This window comes from Zonotrichia albicollis, chromosome Z (genome assembly GCF_047830755.1).
Source record: "Zonotrichia albicollis isolate bZonAlb1 chromosome Z, bZonAlb1.hap1, whole genome shotgun sequence".
Lineage (NCBI taxonomy): Eukaryota > Metazoa > Chordata > Aves > Passeriformes > Passerellidae > Zonotrichia > Zonotrichia albicollis.
Window position 1 is genome coordinate 15838910 of NC_133860.1, and position 12487 is coordinate 15851396.

Genomic DNA, 12487 nt, shown 5'->3' on the forward strand with positions numbered 1-12487 from the left:
CCTGGCGTGGTGGGCTGCTGTGGCACCCTGCCCCAGGGAAAGCGTGGGGATGTGCCAGCTGGGGTGCAGCATGGGGAGTGGTGGGATCGGTTTGTGTTACTGCTAGCACTTACTGCGTATGGAGCTTAGGATCTGATGGAGAATGCAGACCCCTCGCTAGTGGTCACTTCACCCCATGCTTCCCCTGGCAGGCAGTAGATCCATCCCTCTCTCCCTCCCTCCCTGTCCGAGCAGGCAGGCAGTGGATCCATCCATCCATCCATCCTTCCCTGTCCGAGCAGGCAGGCAGTGGATCCCTCCCTCCCTGTCCAAGCAGGCAGGCGTGGATCCATCCATCCCTCCCTCCCTGTCCGAGCAGGCAGGCGGTGGATCCATCCATCCATCCCTCCCTCCCTGTACGAGCAGGCAGGCGGTGGATCCATCCTTCCCTGTCCGAGCAGGCAGGCGGTGGATCCATCCCGCACAGCCCTGCCGCGCTGTCCCCGCTTTCTGCGCCTGCTGTAAATGGCTCTGTGTAACACGAGCTGCATTTCTGCCATAGCCCTCTCCTGTGCGCATCTGTATTTACACTGGCGCTTTCATTAGCACTCTGGCCCTCGCTCCTCGCTGCTGCCCACATGCTCCCTGAGTGAGACCGTGGCACCGCTGTGCCTGACGGGGGGCAGGTGGCTGGCAGCAGCGGGAATTCCTCAGCCAGCTCCTGTCTGGAAGAAGTGCCTTGTCATCTTGCCTGTGCCCGCCATCCTGCATCCACAGGGGAGCCGCCGGCGGAGACTCCCCGCAGCCCGGCTCGCTGATCCCCGAGCCGCACGGGGACGAGCTGGTTTTCCCTTGGATTATCGCTGGCCCTGCGTGCTGTGTTCCTCCTGTGCCTCTCATGCCAGTGCTGCTGCACTCGGCTTCCAGCTGCGCTGAGCTGAGCCCACGTCCTGGGGTGGTTGTGTCTGGCAAGGTAGGAGCTGATCCCTTCTATTTGTTCTGCTAAAAGTAATGTGACCATTAATGACCGGATAATGTGGCCAGTCCTGCCCCTGCCTTTGCAGCATGTGTCAATTAGTGGGTTTATTTTGCATTGTTCTGTAGCTCTAATAGACAGCCAGTATGCTGCTCAGGCTGTAGCCTCTCTTGCAGGGAAAGGCGATGGGTATATACTTTTTTTTTTTTTAACCTACATACTGGAAAAATCAAACTTTTCTGCTTCAAGATGGAGTCTTCTTTTCTCTGTCTTGTCTGTTCTCATGCAGCATCCTGTGCATGTTCTTCAGGTCATGTCACCTGCTTCTCCAGGAGATGTGAGAGCAGAGAGCAGTCTGATGTGTCTTGGGAGAAAGGGAGTGGGAGGAGAAACTCACTGAAGACAAAAATCAAGGAAGTTCCAATAGGCTCAGGAATGGCTTTAGAGAAGTTATTTTTAACCCAGAAAATAAGACAGGGGAAGAGCCTCTTTTCCTTGCATAGTCTCAAAAGGGTTGTTTGCTTTTGATTTTTTTTTTTCCTTTAGTGCTTCAGGGCACACTGTTTTTATATAGAAAGTCCTGAAGCTGCTGCTGTCCCTAGGGATAAAGGGCAGTCAGTCTTGCTAGTCTGGTGCCTCCTTTCCAGTGAACCTTGCTGACATTTAAGGCACCTGCCCCCGCCACCGCACACCTTTGCTGCTCCCACATTGGGAAAAGAGGAGACAACCAAGAAACCCAGTCCCTGCTGGATTTCCCTGCAGCAGCCAAGGAGAGATAAAATAGGAAGGCATCAGCATTTTCTGTGTTTAGGCACAACTGTTCCCTTTTTAGTCCACAGCAGCTGGGATGTGCACTCAGCCATCCATCTTCCCCAAGCCTAATGTACCTGGGCTTCCCTCCCATATGGACAAGAGTCTGTCTCCTCAGCAGGACAAAACAGGGGGGCCAGGCCTCCTGCAGGTGAGGGCTCACTTCTGAGAACTACCCCAAACAACAAACCATGTTTTAGGGCCCGCTGTATCCCTGTGAGGAGGATAAAGGGGTGCTCTAGCTTATCCTGCGATGCTGCCAGTGGGTGTATAAATAGTGCCCACAGTGTACTATTTTGGTGACAAGCTCTTCCCAGGATTCATCCAAAGAGTTATGTGAGCAAGTGTTAAAAATAACACCAAGCCCTGCCCAAGTGCTGGCGTCATTTCAGCCAAAGTGTTGGGAATCTTCCATAGAGAGCAGCATTGGACCCTTGGTGGGGGCAGCAGGAGGGGGCCCAGAACAGCTTCCCCTGTTTTCATCTTCTTGCTGTCCTGCTGACTACAAAGGACTGTGGCCCTCAGCTTCAGCAGATGTACTGGTCACCAGGAAGGTGTGAGACTTTCACTTCTAATTAGGTTATTTGCCACTGGGCTTTCCCTGTGTGTTCTGAGCATTATCACTGAGTCTAATGAGAGGTACAGGAAATTTAATCTAGCTTTAATCTAGCCTGCTGCTAGGTCCCTGCTGGTGGCCAGGGCTCGCTGCCTCGTTAGAAAGTCTTGGGCTGTAGAATGGGATATGGAGGCATTCTGGTTCTGGGTTAGGTTTATCCTGAGGACTGATAGCTGGAGATTAGTTTAACTGTGGAAAGGATATTAAATGTCTGTTGCATTATGGCTGTAGCTCTGGACATTCTTGGCATCCATATAAACACAAACATTATCCCAAATTTTTTCCCTTTTCATGGTGTAGTTGGTGTCTATAACTGAGAGCTGGACTATGCAGCAGAAATACCTGGGGAGCCATGAATCTTGAGCTGTGCAGCCAGTGCAGGATGCACCATCCCACTGTGAAGCTGGAGCTGTGGTTTGCTTCCCTCAGGCTGAGTTTTGATTGTTGTTGGTCAGGTTCTGTGCTGGTTATGCAACTCAGCTACTGCCAAGCTGCAGCAGCATCATGGTGTATGCTGGAAGGCAGGAGACCTCCCTGCAAGGCAGCAGAGCTCCCTTAGCCCTTGTGCTCTGTGTGTGAAGCCCAGAGCTTACAAAAAGGCTTCTTGAGGGGTTCATGCTCAAAGAAGCCCTGTCTGAAGAAAGAGCTAATGCCTCTTGGAGATAGACGGCTGATGTGGCTCCACTCGGGCCTGGTCTCATATGGAATGTAGAAGCCCCTGTGGGAGTAGAGCACCCATTGCTTAATTACACAGCTTAATACATGAAGCCTCACGCACAGGAGAAGAGGTGAGATGTCCTCTGGGTGCAAACACAGGGGCAAAGCTGGCGCTCACCTGTTTGCTCTGAGTTGTCAGCAGCTGTATCACGGACAGGGATGCATCTCTTTCAGATGCATCAGAATTCAGAATGATAGCATTAATCCCCCTTTATAGTTCATTGCCCCAGGTTTGCATCCCCAGATACATCAGTTCCACTTTCTGGCATTGTAGGGGAAGGGCTGGGTGGTTACAGCTGGACTTGATGATCTTAGAGATCTTTTCCAACCTCAGTGATTCGGTGGTTCTGTAGTCTTTGAGCACTTTCAGAAGGGCTGCATTTATTTTAAGCTGAAAGAGAAGATTGCTGTGAAAGCAGCAAGCAGGTGAAAATTGCTAAAAAGGTTACAAGTGCTATTGGACACTCTATGCTTCACCTCCTCTGATATGGGATTACTAATTCTGGCAGATGTTCCCAGGGATGGAGAGCAGGTCCTGTTGGAACATCATGACCAAGCATTTTCCCTGGCTGTTGTATTGAGAACAAGTGAGAGAGCAGAGCAGATGCTTGGCTTCTGGCTTGTACTGTTGTATCTCCAGTGCTCCATCATTCTTGCCCTCTCACCTTTTGGCTGGTCTTCTCTTTTCTATGCTGTGTGTCCAGAGCCACAGGCTGGGTGTGTGCGCAGGATGGAAGGCTTTCTTAAGCACATGTTGAAAGCACAGGCTTCAGAATTGTCCGGACATGGAAGTACGTCATGGAGATGAAAAGCATGTTTCTGTTTCTCCAGGAACGTGCTCTGGGCAGCCAGTCCTTCATCAGGGGCTTCCTGCTCCTCAGTTATTCTGTTCCTTCCTGCTGCTCTCCTGTGTCCAGCCAGCAAAGAGCTCTCTGAGTCACCACGGTGGTGCTTATTACTAGGCCTCAGCCAAGGCTCTGTGTATCATCATATATTACAGAGCTCCTGAGGGCTCTTTTAGGGCTCCTTCCACTCTGGCATGCTCTTGTTCCACACTGGAATGTGTCTGGAGTATGTGGGGATGTCTTGTTTCTTGTCCTTAAGCACCTCTTTGGTGGATGTTTCTTGGTAGTTTTCTAATGGCTCTTCTATCTAGAATAGCCTTCGAGACTATTCTCCTGTAGTCTCTATGGTGCCAGAGTCACACACCAGGGATTCCAGAAGTTCCTGGGGTGCCGAGATGTCTCCATGGGGAGCGTGTGGAGCTCTGCCCCAGCTCTTTCATCTGCCTCACAGGAGGCTGAGCCCTATTTCAGTCTGCCCAACACAATCCAAGCTTGGCACGTTTGTCAGCCGTCTCCTGTGACCTGCTTTGCCTTTGTGGCCTGTCTCACCACTGCTGCCTGGGCTTTGCCTCTGCCAGCTTTTATTTTCTATTTTAAAGAACAGAGCAGGATTTCCTCCCACACACAGATCCCCTTTATCCCTGCAGCATTTCCTTCACAGGGGGTGCTTCTCCAACCTCAGTGAAATCATTGCCCACAGCCAACAAATTTCCCATTTCTGGCTCTGTATGCCTGTCTGCACATGGTATGGCTGCCTGTTGTTTGAACATGACTTTTGGAGGAGGCAGACCTTGCACAACTTGCACAGCAGCTGGGAGGTGTGAGTTAAGACTCTTTGTGTTAATTAAATGTACACCGATAAGCACATTGAGCCACAAGGTTGCTTAATCATGGGCTGACCTGACATGGAGACCTTGAATACAGCTGACTGATGATCCATGACAGCTTGCCCTGGTAGATGGGAGAATGTTAATAATAACCAGAGAGAAATTTAGAAGGGTTCTCAGCTGTGACCAAGGATCGTCTCCAAGAGGACTGAATTCTTGAGGAAAAGGTCTCTTTGCTGTGGTGGATGAAAAGGGGTGAATCCACTGGCTGAAAGCTCACAGAGAGCATATTCTGCTTAGGGAAAAGATACATCTGGAGTATGTTTTTAACAGCCAGGTGGATTAGCAGCCCGATCAGCTGGCACAGGGTGCTGTTCTACTCGCAGCTGCACCTGTGCATTTGCTGTGTCTTTCCAGGATCATGTTTGTGTTTCTCCAGGTATTCTGCCTCACAGAATAAATTGCTCTCAGCTTTTAATCCTGCATTAGAGGCTTCCCGTTTCTCTGAGTCAAACAGAAGTCACACGACAGTAAGACCTCCAAAAGCCATGTAATAATCACATCTCCCTGAGCAGGCACAGTGGACCTGGGCTATGCCATTCCTATGCCATTCCTTGGGTTTCTTTATTTAATCTCAGTAGGAAGCTCCCATTGATCAGGACCATTACCTGCTATATCCCTCATTTTAGCAATTCAATCTCTCCCTTCTGTTGATATTTCCTAATGCTGTGAGTTGACCAAGATTGTAACATGGGCATTTGTTTTGCAGTGAAGTTGGAAAAATATATTTTTTCCATTTTTAACAGTAAGGGCCTGTGAAGATTAACAGGTGTGCATACCTTTAAATAAATAAAGCAAAGAGCTTCTGAGATATAAAAGACCATGGAAAAATTTAAGAAAACTGATTTACTTCCTGACTGTTATGCTTTTTTGGTGGAATAGTGAATGGTTAGTTTTATCTGTTATACCTCAACTCCCCTGGGTGGCTCTCAGGGATCCTCTTTTTGTTGTTGAGGACATGAAGAGCAGCTTGTCCACTTACCCTTGGCAGAAGCCTTTTATACATTTTGGAATGCTTTAATGCACCCCCTGGTTTTCCCCTGAGAACTAACCCACTTGCTTTGCAGTTTACTCCTTTCTGTCCTTTTTTCCGTGTGGTCTTCAAGCTCTCACCAGTTTGTCCATTTAGGAAACGTCCATGAGCTGTGTGCCAGTGTGGGCAGAAGGGAAGGATGACTCCAAGTCTTGCACATGCAAGACATGCCTATTCACACAGCCCTACATACTGTTTGCCTGCTTCAAAGCAAAATGCCACTATTGCTCAAGCTCTGCCTGTGATCTGCAGTTACCACAGATCCCTTCTGAATGAGCAAGTCGTGCACAGTGATTAAAGGTGGGGATGTGCAGTCCGTGCTGTGTGAAGTGCTGTGGTAGTGGATATAATTTACGCTAATTTGCTGTTTGTGTATAGCCCTTATCCCTTCAGCTAACAGGGCTGTAGACAGCACAGGTGAAGGGTAAGAGACAACTGCTCCATCTGAGAGCCAGCAGGTGAATGTACAAGTGGAAGACACGGCCTCAAGAAGTTTTCAGTGGTCCCGTTCCCTCTCCCCTTTGCCGCTTTTTGAGGTACCTGCTGGGATGTGGGTGCTCAGCAGCCCAGGCAGTCAATAGTATAGCTCTGGAGCCCTGTGCCTGCCAATATTGTGCTGTTCTGTTGCTGCTGATAGGTGAGCATGGAGTGAATCTTGAAGAGTCTTTCAATCACAGAGTGCTTTGCAGCTGCCAAGACACTGCTCTATTTGCCACTAAAACAGCTGGGGCAGGTAACAGTGCAGAGCAGCACTGTGTGTCCAGTGTGGGTGGTAACTGGAGAAACTTAGAGGGAAAATCAGGACAGACAGCCAAAACTGATATCATGTGTCTCTAATAAAGTGGTTATGTACTCCCCGGGCTTCGTTGCAAAATGGAGTGGGAATGTTTGAGAGCTGGGAAGTCTGTTGGGAACTTTCTGTTCTTTTTGGCGAGTTCACGGATGTCTCTGTTTGACTTTTGCTGTTGCTCAGAGCGAGGATGGGAGGGAAGAAGTTTGGCATGTGCAGAGTGATGTTAATGAGGGTTTTCTGTGTGAATCATATGACCATAGAATGGTTTGGGTTGGAAGGGACCTTACAAAGATCATTTAGTTACAACCTCCCTGCCCTGGGCAGGCAAATCCAGAACAGTTTTCATACTTACTGTTGCCTTGGAAAACTGAAATGTTTATGACTCACTCTTTGAGCAAGAGGGCAGGAGGGTTTTTTCCATTCTTGGATGTGGCCTCTTGTGTGTCCAACAGTGATGTTTTCCTTCTCCTCTGCTTGCCCTCTCTCTGCTTCATCCCTTCCATTGCAGTTGCTGTGAGCTGAGCCTCGTGTGCAGTGCAGTCACCCTCACTTTGAGTCAGGCCAGCCATGCCCCTAGAGTGGGCAGGGAATGTCACTTTGCTACACATCATGGGAGCCATGAGCAGTCACCGTCCTCGGGCAGTGCGTGCTGCACAGTGAACCATTTCAGGGCTGCACATTCAGCTCAGCCCTGCAGCTTCTCACCTGCTAAGTTGGAAGTACATAATTTTTATTTGAGGTCAGAATGCAGCGCTGCTGTAGGTGCCAAGTTCACCAGCCCCAGTGTATTATGTTATGTGGCAACTTAAGGCTTTCCTCATGGCAGTGGGGAACTATTAAGTTATTGTGAAACTAGTTATTTAGGTAAATGGTGCTTTGGAGGCAGCATTGATCCTGCTTTGAAAACTAATTTTAATAGGAGTGAAGCCATTAACACCTTAATATCCACTGCTACCATGGCTGCTCAGAGTGATTCAGAATGATTGTTTGCCAGATTAAAAGGCTTTTAAAATTTTTTTTAAATAATACCTTTTCTGCTTCTTTTGCCAAGGTTTTGACTGGCGAGTTTATATTCCCAGTAAGTGCAGCATCAATATCTGAGTGAGTGCTTGGAGAAACAGCTTTGCTCTTAGAGCTGAGGCCCTACTTCAGACACGCTGAAACCTCAGTCTAGATCAGTTATGTCCAGGCTTTGCTTTAATTCAAGATTTTCTGTGCCGCTTTATGAGTCTGGCTTATCAGATCCAAGCTGAGCCTTCAGATGTGATCCAGGAGCTGCTCTGCTGTTTGTGTTCTGATTTCCCTATGTCTAGAAACATCCAGCTACTTTTTTGTGCTCTTGCTTTGGCATTACTAAGTATTAGGAGTAGAAGATGCACATTAAGAGTTGGGGTGTAGGGTCATTTCTCCCTTTCACAAAGAATTCCAAATGATTCACATCTCCCTGTTACCCCAGCCTCCTTTGGGGTGCAAACATACTGGAATCCTGAGCTGGAAAGGCCTGGAGACAGGCAGCTGTTTGTGGGCAGGGTTTAGTTTTCCCATAGATGCCTCAGTGGTGTGGAGGTATGTGGAACTGAGCCCAGCCCTGTGCGGAGCCGTGCCAGCACTAGCCCAGTCTGGGTGCTGTGACTTTTTATGGAGCTTGTGAGGGCCTCTGTTCCTGGGCAGTGAAGCATCAATTGCCAGCACTAGGAAGGATTTGACCTCAGTACAGCAAGTTGGGAATTCAGACGGTGATTGGGATGGAGGAACCACCTTGCTCATTATGATTTTTCTGGAAGTGATTGCAGATGGTCAGCAAAGAGAGGGAGCAGGACACAAAGTACCCTATCCTGTCTATTTGTTCCCGGACGTTTGCTAGTATTTTTTTTTTGTTTAATAACCTGAAATGGATCTCTCAAGTGCCTGTCCTGCCTCCCTTTAATCCGTGTGTAATTCTTCCATTCATAGTACCCTTTGAGAAGTAAGAGGCAGTAAGCAGACTAGAGGAAGATAACAGGAATGTTGAAAGAGGAACTACTGCTCTGAAGGGAAGTTGTTAGTGGAGATCAGCCTCAAAATGGAAGCTGTTCAATACATGAAATAATGCTCTGTGCTCCAAAAACTAAAACTTCAATAGTGATATTTCCTAAAGACACAAAGCTAAGGAAGCATCATCAGAGGCTGTTCATTGTTATTCAGCATAAAGAGCTGGGATCATTCCTTAAGGAAAAGTACAAATGGGAACTGGATAGTTCAAAATTGAATGGCTGTGTGCCTGAGAAATGAGCAAAAAAAGTTCAGCTCTGTCTGAAGGCTCACTGGGGGAAAGTGACAGTGGGGGGAAAAATCAGGGTCTCAGAGTGATGTACAAGGTAACTGTCAGCATCTAACATGATGTAGCCATGGAAAAGATACATGTCATCCAATGGGACACACTGGACAAAGCATTTCTAGCAGACATAGAGAAATTTTAGTATATTAAGGCATGGGAGACCTTGCTTGGAAGACTGTGAACATTTCCAGTCACTCTCTGAAGGCTGTGTGCAAACTGGGTCGGGTCCAGAGAAGGAATATGGGTATGATCAAAGAAATGGAAAGCCTACCTAATGTGAAGTGATTAGAGAACTCAAATGATATGACTTTAAACACAGGCTGGATAAATGCTGACGTTAAAGCTCATTTTTGGAACATGAGTGAATAGGGGTGAGCTGTGCATGGATAAAGATAAGCTGGAAAGTCAGAGAATGTTCTTAAACATCAGAGGACTGAACTTGGGGAATTAATTCTGTTAGAAGACAGCAAGCAACAAGAAATGTCCAACTTTTAAAAACCAGCAACAACTTTCTCCTTTGAAGCCATTTCCTCATTTGGAGGTGTGGCTCCTGCCTTGGGTTGCTAGCCCTGAAGAAATCAGTACTGCTGTTTTGGGCAGTGGGCAGGGCTCACTGGGACACAGGGTCATCATGCTGGGATGGTGAATTTGGATGTTGAGAACGTGTCTGTGACCGGCAAAACCTCACAGACTCCTGTGCCTCTGTCCTTAGCTCCCCTTGGAAGGCAGTCTCAGTGTGGATTGGTTGGTGATCCCCCAGGGAAATGTGAGGGCTAAGGGCAGGCATTTCCACTGCGCTAACATATGTTTTTATCAGTCTGCTTGGATTTTTGACCCCTCACTCAAAAGCTCCTGTGTCTGTCCCCACTGAACAAAAAAGATGCTGAGCGTATGTCAATAACAATCAGCCCACATTGATCTCTGTGTGTCAGAGAGAGAGATGTTATTTGACCTTGAAGGAATGGAGAATTATTTTAGTTTTCCTTTATGACGAAGTTTCATCATCTGCTTTTGTGTTGTCTCCTGTTTTCTGGTTCCCCCTTGCTCCAGTTGAGCAGATCCATGCTCTTAGTTCACCTCTGACCAACATCCCTCTCTCCCGCATTTCCCAAACAGCCTGGATGGTGTTGGTGCTGGGTGGGGCTGCCATGGGATTTAGACTTCTGCCACAAACAATGGGTAAGCAGGGTGGAAACTCTGAGCTGCATTTGCCTTGCTCCTGAGTGGTCCAGCACATAGGAAAGAGTGAAGATGTCCTTGTGGCCAATACGAATGTGGCCAGAATGCATATCCTAGGCATGTTCCTGCTGTTGCATGTGCAGATAGCAAGGCACAGGTTTTGTGCTGTGATGGAGAGCTTGCTGTTGCTTGTACCACCTTCTGTTTGCTCAAGAGGCATGGACACACTGAAGGTAATGAGAGATTGGTCAAAATGCCCACCCTTTAGGAGGAGGTGTCAGACAGCTCCCTTTGCTGGGGTACAGCTCTGAGCTGGAGGCAGCAGCTGGGGCCGCCTGGCAGTTGCAAGGGTGGGCAGGTTGTGCCCCACACCCGATGGTGAGAGGTGATTAAAGACCTGTCCTAGCATAGTGCTTGGTGTCAGAGCTACAGCCCAGAGAGCTGACTGGAATCTGGGGCTGAGCTGTTTCCAGTTCATGCATAACTGGAGCAGATTTGCAGCAAATAGGTGGGAGGCTGGGTCAGCTGGTGGGTGATTTTACTGCACAGTTGAGGCAAAAATGGAATGGGTTCTCGTGCGTGGGCATGTGCTGACCTTAGCAGCCAATTCCTGCATAGTATATGAAGGAATAAGCCTAAGACTGAAATGTGTTGGGCTTTCTAACACCCAGTTGATCTATTTGTGACCTCGCTGTTGTCAGCAAGAGCTCCATGTCCATGTACAGCTCACTTCCAGTGTGAGTGCAACACCTGTGGCTCCTGTAGAGTGGTAAGCTTTGCTGCAGCCCAGGACTGGGAGGAGGATGTGCCTCCTTACTGGAATTCACAGGTGGGCGATTGGGTTGTGCATTCAGTTCTGACAGCCTTGGAACATGGGGTAAGAAGGCAAGATGGCAGAAATCCTGCCCAACACCTGGGATGCTTGTGGACAGTGAGACTGATACTGCTTAATAAGGAATTTTGTCCTGCCAAGCTACCTACACTGCAGGGTGCTGGAGTCTGTGAGAAGCACTTGACCAGGTGAAGCAAGATGGGAACCCCTGTTACTGCAGGGGCAGGCTTGACTCCTCCATCTCTCTCACCTTCCTTCTCCAAGGAATACAGTCACCAGCCTGCAGAATCCCTGCTTCCTCCTTGCATGACACCGTGGAATCAGCCATGCTCCCCTTCTTGCACTGACTCATCTCTGTGATCAAATAGAAGTCATCTCCTAGAAGACAGTCTGCAAGAAAGGGCTTTGTTCTTCCTTATTAATTAGTACCTGAGATCTCCTGCTGCCTGCAAAGCTTTGGGACAGGCTGTCAGTTCCTAGTGCTGTTGCTGAGGGAGGCAGACTGGTGAGGGAGATGCTGCAGAGGGGTGTGTGCTGCAGAGGGTCGAGGCCATGTGAATTTGAGATCTGGGGAGCATGCAGAATGTATTTTGGGGAGGAAGGTACAGACATTTGTGTTGGGAACAGACCTGTAAATAGGAGTGCTTCTTCAGGAACCCCTTGTCTGCTTCACTACTCTGATTTTAAAGAAAAACCCCCGACTCCATCTGCTCGGTGTGGGTGTCTGCTACCCCAGACAGGCGTTGCTGTTAGGGAATTGGTTAATACCAGTGTCCTGTGGCAGGGGCAGGGATGAAGGCAAGCACTCAGCCTGCCAGCATTTGTACCTCCTGGCGTCAGCATTGGCAGTGCTTGTGGAGGACTGGGGAGGGCACCGAAATAGTTTCCATTCTCCTCTCTGCTGTGGGAACGAGTCTCCTGGGTAACAAATGCTCCTTGTTCTGCACAGAGCTCCACAGCTGAAACTCTCCGTCTCTTTCCTCACTGCTGCTCCCTGACTGTCCCAGCTGAAGGGGCCGGAGATGTCTGCTTGAGCCTGCCTTAATTAACACTGACAGTACAATGGGACTGGCCAAATGGGGGTCCTGGGGCTGCACGTTAATGGGAGCACAGTAAATAGTCTCATTTACAGCAGCTTGGCTGGAGCAGAGCCTGCCAGGACTGGCTTTCTGCTTGCTGCAATGGCCAGGCATGGAGGTAGGTCCTTCACTCCTGCATCCTCCTGGGGGCCTGTCCCTGCCTCTTGAACAGAACCAGCTGGTGGAGTGGGTCCCAAGCATCCCAGGAAAGGCAGGAGTGGGCTGGGGAGCAGAAAGTGCTGCTGATAGGACCAGTGCATTGACTTCTTGGGAAGGACCTGGCCTGTGGAGCCTGACCTCTGGGACTGGTAGAGTGATCATTCACTGTGGTTTGGAGGTGAGTAGCAGAGCTGTGTGATGCTGCTCCAGTGCATTGCAAACAGTCTGCACAGCCTACAGCCCAAGGCCCTTCCTCTTTTCCTAG

The 12487-nt window shown here is 48.9% G+C and overlaps 1 protein-coding gene across 3 annotated transcripts in view; it reads left to right on the top strand.

Moving 5' to 3' along the window:
• LOC102061741 (phospholipid-transporting ATPase ID) overlaps nt 1-12487 on the top strand; it is a 108081-nt gene that overhangs the window by 93845 nt on the left and 1749 nt on the right. The window lies entirely within an intron of this gene.